Source organism: Balaenoptera physalus, assembly GCF_965194825.1.
Source record: "Balaenoptera physalus genome assembly, chromosome: 4".
NCBI classification, from domain to species: domain Eukaryota; kingdom Metazoa; phylum Chordata; class Mammalia; order Artiodactyla; family Balaenopteridae; genus Balaenoptera; species Balaenoptera physalus.
The window spans coordinates 140,614,923-140,624,555 of record NC_138891.1 but is presented as its reverse complement, the minus strand read 5'-3'; positions in this window follow the sequence as shown (position 1 = coordinate 140,624,555).

Sequence of the window (9,633 nt, the reverse complement as noted above, 5' to 3'; positions counted from 1 at the left end):
ATATCTGGTCCCCTTTCAGGCTCCTGAACGGTCTAGATCTACCTTATCTTTCTCACCTTATCACCCCCTTTCTTCAAAACTCAACTACATGCTGCCTTTTCCAAAAGCCGCCCCCAGCTGCTCAGCTGAAAGCCGTCTGTTCTGCTCCTGGATGTTTGCAGAGCCCTACGGCATGTACGACTGTCTATGTAGAAATGGAGCTGTCTGTGTGGACCTCACTGCGAGGGGAGACCTTGGAGGGTGAGGGCAGGATGCTCTGGGAGGATTTTGGAGAACTCATGGGCGGGAGCAGAGATGTCTGTGAAAGTGCAAGAGTGAGAATAGAAATATCAGAACACACCTTGTAAGCGCAGGGCAGCTTTGAAAAGGAAGAAGGTCACATACATGTGTGTACTGCATGGGTCCACTTATACACAGACATTTTCAATAAATATATTGTAAATTAAAATGTATTTTAATTTACACATCTTTAAGTGTGGGGAAAAGTCTGTGTGCATTAGAGATCACAAGGTGTGGAATAAAAAGAACTAGGGTTTTTATTGAAATATAGTTAATATACAATATTTTGTTAGTTTCAGGTGTACTACATAGTGATTTGACATTTGCATACACTGTGAAATGATCATGATAAGTCTAGTCACCTTCTGTCCCCACACAAAATTAATACAGTATTATTCACCGTATTCCTTATGCTGTGTATAACATCCTCGTGGCTTATTTATTTTATGCGTTTTTTCTTTTAATTTTTAATTGAAGTATAGTTGATTTACAATATTATATTAGTTTCAGGTGCACAACATAGTGATTCAAAATTTTTATAGATTATACTGCATTTAAAGTTATTATAAAATACTGGCTATATTCCTGTGCTGTACCATATACCCTTGTAGCTTATTTATTTTATACATAGTAGTTTGTACCTCTTACTCCACTGCCCCTCTCTTGCCTCCCGCTTCCCTCTCCCCACTGGTAACCACTAGTTTGTTCTCTACATCTGTGAGTCTGTTTCTATTTTGTTATATTCATTTGTTTGCTTTATTTTTTAGATTCCACATATAAATGATAACATACAGTATTTATCTTTCTCTGTCTGACTTATTTCACTAAGCATAATACCTTCCAGGTCCATCCATGTTGTTGCAAGTGGCAGAATTTCATTCTTTTTTATGGCTGAGTAATATTCCATTGTATATGGTGTGTGTGTGTGTGTGTGTGTATAAGAGTTTCCTCCAGATGTATGCCCAGGAGTGGGATTGCACATATATATATATATATATATATATATATATATATATATATAATATATATATTGTATATATATACACATCTATCTATCACATCTTCTTTATCCACTCATCTGTTGATGGACACTTACGTTGCTTCCATATCTTGGCTGTTGTAAATAATGCTGCTATGAACATGGCGGCGCATGTATCTTTTTGAAAAAAAAAAAATTAAAAATCTAGGCACTAAAAATATGATCCTCAGCCTTTTAATGGTCATAGCACAATTTAAAAAAAAATAGAGCTAGGGTTTGATTCTATCCAGACTGCTTCCGCTTCCTGCCTTTGGGTGAAGCATTTATCAATTCCTTAGTTTCTGAGGATGAGAGACCAGTATTGGGATTTTCAATTGCATGGGGGATGCAAGGTAACCCATAACCCCCGAGTTGCGCAAGGGTCAATGTATATATGAGCAGTGGGTGCGAATCTCTGCCCAAACCCTAGTGGTTATACAAGTGCTTTACTTTCCTGCAGTGGGGCTTGAATTTCTCTTTTAGGCCCACATTCCACCAGCAACAGGACCTGAACATCCATCAGTTCAGAGGTGGCCCCTTCCCTGGGGTGTGTCTCCACATGGGGGCCTCGGAGAGGCGTCACACTGGGTAGAACCTGCCCCACCTGCTGGGGCGTCCGGGGACCAGGAGGGCTGTTTCAGGGGGGCTTCCGGACCCCACGGAGGGGAATTCCTTCTGCTCCACGTTGGGGGGCCCACCCTGTTCCTTTTGGAGGTCACTTGTAAGCGTGTCTGGTACCAATTCTGGGTTTGAGCGCTGGGCTGGGACCTACCTAGGGAAGGCTCCCTCTGCCCTGTGGCCCTGGCTTTGGAAGTTGGGTGCACACAGGGACCCCAATGACATCCACGCTCATTGTCTGCCCCTCCGCATACAGATCCCCTGTGATCTCATCTCTGGGCCCAGGAAGGACCAGCTCGGACTGATCTTATAATGCCATCTCTCTCTTTAGGCCAAGACCTCACTTTAAAAAAAAAAAAGTATTTATTTATTTATTCTAGCTGCGCCACGCGGCTTACAGGATCTCAGTTCCCCGACCAGGGATCAAACCCGTGCCCCCTGCAGTGGGAGCACCGAGTCCTAACCACTGGACCGCCAGGGAAGTCCCAAGACCTCACATTTTAGAACTCAAGATGCCACAGCTTGACTCCTGTTCTCTGAGCTCTGCCGTGTCATCCATTCTCTGAGGCACGAAGCAGGGGGTGCTGGAGGGAGGCCGGGGTGCAGGGATCTACGAGGAAAACACACCTGAGTCAAACTGCAAAAAACTGTGGGCAGAAAGGAGAATATTTGCTTAAATTTTAGAACTGTTTTTGGGTGGTGGGGATTTGGTAGTTTTTTTTTACTTAAATTTTTTTTCAACATTGAACATGAATTACTTTTATAACTAGGGGGAAAAAACCCCAAACCAATGACTTATAAAAAAAGACCCACTCTGTTTCATTCTTAAACATGTCTGGTTTGGATCTCATTTCAGTGTGTGTGTTCAGAATGCCCAGCAAATCTTGTTTAATCTTCATAAAGACCCAAGTTAAAGCACTAATTCCAAACCTGGTCATTCATCTCCCTCTGTCCACCATTCAGCATGTTCTTACTTCCAGGTGCTCGGGATGCACCAGCGGGCAAGGTAGACAGTTTCTGTCCTCACAGAGTTTGTGGCCCTTAAGGGACTGACCTGATGGATGCGTGGATCTGACCCCCCGAGTCCCAGTTCTGAACAAGCAAACACAGGAACAGCCCCACATGCAGATGTTTTCCTCACAAAGCTAATTTTGTCTAGGCTGTTACATGTTACAGTAGCAGAAAAGTACAGCCAACTCTCATTATTTGTGGATTCTGTATTTGCGAAATCGCCTAGTCACTAAAATTTATTTGTAAGCCCCAAATACTCCCAATACTTTTTTGGTCCTTTGTGTGGCCATGCGCAGAGCAGCAAAAAATTTGAGTTGCCTGACGCACATGTTTCCCGCTGAGGTTGAACCAAGTGATGCTCTGCCTCCTTGCCTCTGCCTCATACAGAGATGACCAGAGGACGGAGCCGGGAGCGGACAGTGCAGTGCAGAGTAAGAAGCTCTGGCTCTGGGGCCAGCTGGGTGGGGTTGAATCCCAGCTCTGGAACCCATTAGTGGGATGGCCTCAGGCAACTCACTCAACACTTCTGAGCCTCCTTTGTTTTCTCTTTTGTAAAACAAGGAAAATAGGATCTGCCTGGATGAGTTGTTTTTAAGATTACAGACTGTGATCTGTGTGAGATTCGTATATACCTACCGTCAGTGTGTTCACATCTCCCCTAGGGCAATGGCTCAGCACTCACTGATCCAGTGTTTATGGCAAGTTCATTACTAACATGAATAATGAGAATGGACTCCACTGGGTTTAGAGGTCTCCAGCCAAAGCGGCTCCTGTTAGGTGGACGGCTGGCAGGGTGACCGTTCTGTGCCCTGAGGACTGGGGTTGTGTGGGGAAGGAGGAGTTGTGTTGAGGAGTGTCTTAGCTCAGGCTGCACGACAGATTACCACAGACTGACTGATTTAAAAATCAGAAGTTTACTTAAAGTTCTGGAGGCTGGGAAATCTGAGATCAAGATGCTAGTTGGCTTGTTTAATGATGAGACTCTTTTTCTGACTTGCAGATGGCTGTTTTCTCCTTGGATATTCATATGGCAGAGAGAGAGAGAGAGAGGGAGGGGGGGAGGGAGGGAGGGAGAGAGGAAGCAAGCTCTCTCGTGTGTCTTCTTATAAGTGCACTAATCCTATCACGAGGGTTCCACTCTCATGACCTAATTACCTCTTTTTTAAAAGATAAATTAGTTAATTAATTAATTTATTTTTGGCTGCATTGGGTCTTTGTTGCTGCACGCAGGCTTTCTCTAGTTGCAGTGAGTGGGGGCTACTCTTCGTTGCAGTGCGAAGGCTTCTCATTGCGGTGGCTTCTCTTCCTGCGGACCACGGGCTCTAGGCTCATGGGCTTCAGTAGTTGTGGCACGCAGGCTCAGTAGCTGTGGCTCGCGGGCTCTAGAGCGCACGCTCAGTAATGTGGCACACGGGCTTAGTTGCTCCATGGCATGTGGGGTCTCCCCGGACCAGGGCTCGAACCCGTGTCCCCTGCATTGGCAGGCAGACTCCTAACAACTGCACCACCAGGGAAGTCTCCTAATTACCTCTTAAAGGCCCCGTTTTCAGACACCATCACACTGGGGACTAGGGCTTCAATATGTGAATTTGGGAGAGGGGGACACAAAAATTCAGCCCATAGCAATGAGGGAGAACCGTTGCCCTGCAGGGCAAGCCTGCAAAAGGAGTTACAGATAGTCAGGGAAGGATAATTCTGTACTCAGCACTTGGGCAGAAATGGAAAGAAAGTGCAGAGAGGGAGACTGGAGGCTGCTGAGGGTATACGTTTCCACGGGGTGGAGAGCAGTCCTCAGGCTACCGCGCCAGTGACGCATTGCAGGAGAGTAAATCCAATTATATTTATAACTTCTTCCGTGGGTTAAAACATGAGTTATCTTTTAAGGTAAGGTTTTGTTTTTCATTTTCATTGACCATTTCTCCCCCTGACTTATGGATGGTCTGGAGCTTGAACGTACAGTTCTTGGGATACGGCCACTGCATTCGCGTCACAACCGACAACCACTATCTTAATCCCTTCATTACCAAAGAAAGATTTATTTTCCCAAGTCTTCAGTCTTAACTAAGTGGAATATTTACTAGAATCACTGGGTTTTGTGACTCTCCCTTCCTCCTTTCCCTACCAGGCTGGCCTGGGAGTCCACTGCAAAGCCTCTGGGCTGGAGTGTGGTCTCATTGCTGATCTTCTGCAGCTATATTGGCCAGGATGGAAGAGAGCAGTGGTGGTCCAAAGCCTTGCTTCTTGTCTGATGTTAGACTGAATTGTGTCCCCCCCACAACCCCCTAATTCACACATTGAAGCCCTAACCCCCAATGTGACTGTATCTGAAGGCTGGGATTCTAAGGATAATTAAGGTTAAATGAGGTCATGAGGGTGGGCTCTAATCCACAAAGAATGGGGTCCTCGTAAGAAGAGGAAGAGACACCAGAGCTCTCTCTTTCTCTGTGCACGTGCACAGAGAAAGGCCGTGTGAGGACACAGGAAGAACGTGGCCGTCTACAAGCCAAGGAGAGAGGCTTCACCAGAAACTCACCCTGCTCATGCCTTGGTCTTGGACTTCCAGCCTCCAGAAGTGTGAGAAAATAAATTTTTTTATTGTTTAAGCCCCCAGTCTGTGGTATTTTGTTATGGCCACCCAAGCTGACTAATACCTCTGGTAATGAAGAACGGAATCAGGGCTTCTCCACTCTGGTACCCTGGAGCCTCCTCAGCTTCCACTTAGCCCTCCACCCTTACTAATGGGATCCAGAAATTCCCAGCTATGTGGGAATTGGGTGGGACTGATTCTGATCAATCAAAGCCATCTGCACGTTGAATTCTTTGATTATGTTGATCAGTCTAAGATTGAGCATATTGACCCAACCAGAGAGAAGCCCAGGGCTCTTGCTCAATGGTTGAAGAAAGAGAAGATCCCTCTCCTTGGAAATAAATGACGATACATGAGCCTGTAGGCTCCTGACACATACCTCACTACCATAAGGGCTTGAGACAGACCCAGGGGCATCCCAGAGAAACAACTGCATCTGAAGACATCATGAATATTTGGCCCCAACTGCACTGTCGTACCTCTGGACTTTTTAGTTATGTGACAACAAATCGCTTTCATTGTTTTAGCTAAATGCGTTGTGTTTCTTGTGACCTGTCCCTGGAACTCATCCTGACTGGAACTCTCTCCCACCAATTGATTTCCCACACAACACTCAGAGTGCGCACTTAAGAATACAAAGCTGATTCATGTCACTTTGTAGCTTGAGTCCTTTCAGTAACTTCCTGTTCCATTTAAGATAAAATCTAGGGGCTATTTCTGGTAATGGTGGTGAAAGAAAATCAAGTGACTTCTTCCCTCTGCAGAAAATAAGTACAACACTGACAAAATTATTAAAGACAATCATTTCAGGTCACTGGAAAGTGACAAAAGATAGGCAACAACTTGAGAAGAATTTACCCATGAAAATTGCTACAACATTGGGTAAGAGTGGTGAGTCTGTGGCCTTCTAGTCTGGAGGCATTTCCATCTCACCCAACTTGGGTGGGAAAAACTTACAACTTTACCAGCTGGACTTGACAGATTTGATTCAGGGAGTTGACAGAGCAGCTAGAAATTTAAGGGTGAGATTTTGGAAGTGAGAGAGCCAAGGAAGAGCACAGACGGGAGTCTCTCCACACATTGCTGGTTGACTGCTAGACAATGCAGGCACACGGGAACCACAGGAGGTCTAGCAAAAATCGAAAGCCTGGGAGATGTGTGACTTTACTGCACTTTTGAGAACACCCCTCAGTCCACACAAAGCTTAGGCAGCAGAGAGCGGAAGACTTACTGACTTGAAGTGTCTGAGCATAATCTCTGCCTAAATCATTGCCTGACTATAAAACCATGCAGGTGAAGGGGAAACCCCTAAGCGTCAGACCCCACCCCCTTAAAAAAAAATGAGCAGAGATTTCAGTGGCTGTCCATTGAAAGTGAGATAGATTTGCAGGTTGAATCCAGGCAAGTTACTTGTCTGCTAAAACTAAGAGCCCTCAGAAGAGCAAAACAGAATCCAGAATTGCTGCAACATTGCCTACAATGTCTGGTTTTAAATAAAGAATTATTAGACAGGCAAAGAAAAAGTGAAGTATTTTCCATACCCAGGGAGAGAAGGAAGGAGGGAAATCATTCAATAGAAACTTACTCTGAGTCAGCTCAGACATTACACCTAGCAGACAAAGTCTTCAAAGCAGTAAAATAGATAGCTAGTGGGAAGCAGCCGCATAGCACAGGGAGATCAGCTCGGTGCTTTCTGACCACCTAGAGGGGTGGGATAGGGAGGGTGGGAGGGAGAAACAAGAAGGAGGAGATATGGGGATATATGTATATGTATAGCTGATTCACTTTGTTATACAGCAGAAAATAACATACCATTGTAAAGCAATTATACTCCAATAAAGATGTTAAAAAAATATATATTCAAAATATTCGAGGAAACTATGCCAACAACAAATAAACAAAGAATCTCAACAGAGAAATGGAAAAAAGAAGCAAATGGAAATTCTAGAGCTTAAAACTGTACTAACTGAAATGAAAAATTCATGGCATGTGTTTATTTGGGATGTGAGTAGAAAGAATTGCTGAATTTGATAGAATGACAGAAATAATTTAATCCAAAGAACAAAAAGAAAACACCTCACGATCAAACTGCCAAAAGCCAGAAGTAAAGAAATCACTTTTTTCTATTTTTTGGCCACGCCCTGTGGCATGTGGGATCTTAGTTCCCTGGCCAGGGATCAAAACCCTGCAGTGGAAGCATGGTGTCTTAACCACTGGACTGCAGGGAAGTCCCAAGAAATCCTTTTTTTTTTTTTTTTTTTTTAATATTTCAGCTTACTTTTTTTTTTTAAACTTTGGGTTTATTTATTTAATTAATTAATTAATTTATGGCTGTGTTGGGTCTTCGTTTCTGTGTGAGGGCTTTCTCTAGTTGTGGCAAGTGGGGGCCACTCTTCATCGCGGTGCACGGGCCTCTCATTATCACGGCCTCTCTTGTGGCGGAGCACAGGCTCCAGACGCGCAGGCTCAGTAACTGTGGCTCATGGGCCTAGTTGCTCCGTGGCATGTGGGATCTTCCCAGACCAGGGCTCGAACCCGTGTCCCCTGCATTGGCAGGCAGATTCTCAACCACTGCGCCACCAGGGAAGCCCCCCAAGAAATCATTTTTAAGAGAGCAAAAAAAAAATGTTACATTCTACACAGGGAACAACAATATAATTTACTGTTGACTTTTCATAGAAATAACAGAAGCCAAAAGACATTGAAAGCCTAAAATACTTTGTGAATTTGCTGCATTTTCTGTGAAAGAACAGTGGCTTCCTATTCTTTTTTAGTGATTGCCTATTCTGTTTAATGACAGGCTAAAAGAAAATAAAAAGCTATAATCAACAAGACCGTCTCTCAAAACTGAAGACAAAACATAAGACCATTTCTAGGTTAAAAAAAGAGAGAGAAAATAAAACTGAGAGAATTTGTTGCTGGCAAACCTGTGCTAAAAGAACTGCTAAAGAGGGGTGACATTGGATGGTAACTTGGATAGTAACTTAGATTCAAGAAGGACTAAAGAATACCCCAAATGGAAATAATATATATTTTTCTTCTATTACTTTTTTAAAAAAGACATATGACTATTGGAAGCAAAAACTATAATACCACATAGTTGGGCTTTAACATATAAAGATTATATATATGACCACAATAGCACAAAAAAATAGCACAAAAGGGAATGAAGTTATATAAATGCAAAGTTCCTACATGTTATTCGAAGTTAGTATTAACTTGAAATAGATGGTGATAAATAAAAGATGTATATTGTAATACTTAGGTAAAGCACTAAAATTAATGCAAAGAAATATAGCTAAAAAGTCAATACAGGGACTTCCCTGGTGGTGCAGTGGTTGGGAATCCGCCTGCCAATGCAGGGGACATGGGTTCGATCCCTGGTCCGGGAAGATCCCACATGCCATGGAGCAGCTAAGCCCTTGCACCACAACTACTTAGCCTGCACTCTAGAGCCCGCGAGCCACAACTACTGAGCCCTTGTGCCTAGAGCCTGTGCTCTGCAACAAGAGAAGCCACCACAATGAGAAACCTGTGCACCGCAATGAAGAGTAGCCCCCGCTCGTCGCAACTAGGGAAAGCCTGTGCAGCAATGAAGACCCAATGCGCTAAAACAAAATAAAATTTAAAAAAAATTTAAAAAGTTAATACAAGAATTTAAATGAAATACTAAAACATATTTGTTTAATATAAAACTGCAGGAGTAACAGGGATTAAAAAGAGAGAGAGAGAAAGATGAGACAAATAAGAAAAAAATAGCTAAAGGCAGACTTATAACCATGGGAATGAACTAAAAATTCCAATCAAAAGACAGAAACTGTCAGACTGGAGAAAGGAGAGAGATGTTGCCTATAAGAGATCACTTTAAGTTCAAAGACATAAAGAGGTTAAAGTATATGGATGAATAAATATATAGGAGGCAAATACATAAACAGTAATCAGAAGGGAGATGAATGATTTTTTATTAATGTCAGACAACATAGACTTTAAGAAAATGAATATTACTAGAGATAAAGAGTATTTTATAATGATAAAAGTGTCAATACAAGAGAAAGGAATGAAATATTATTAATTTATTTGTACCTAAAAGAGAGCTCCAAAATTCATAAAGTAAAAACTG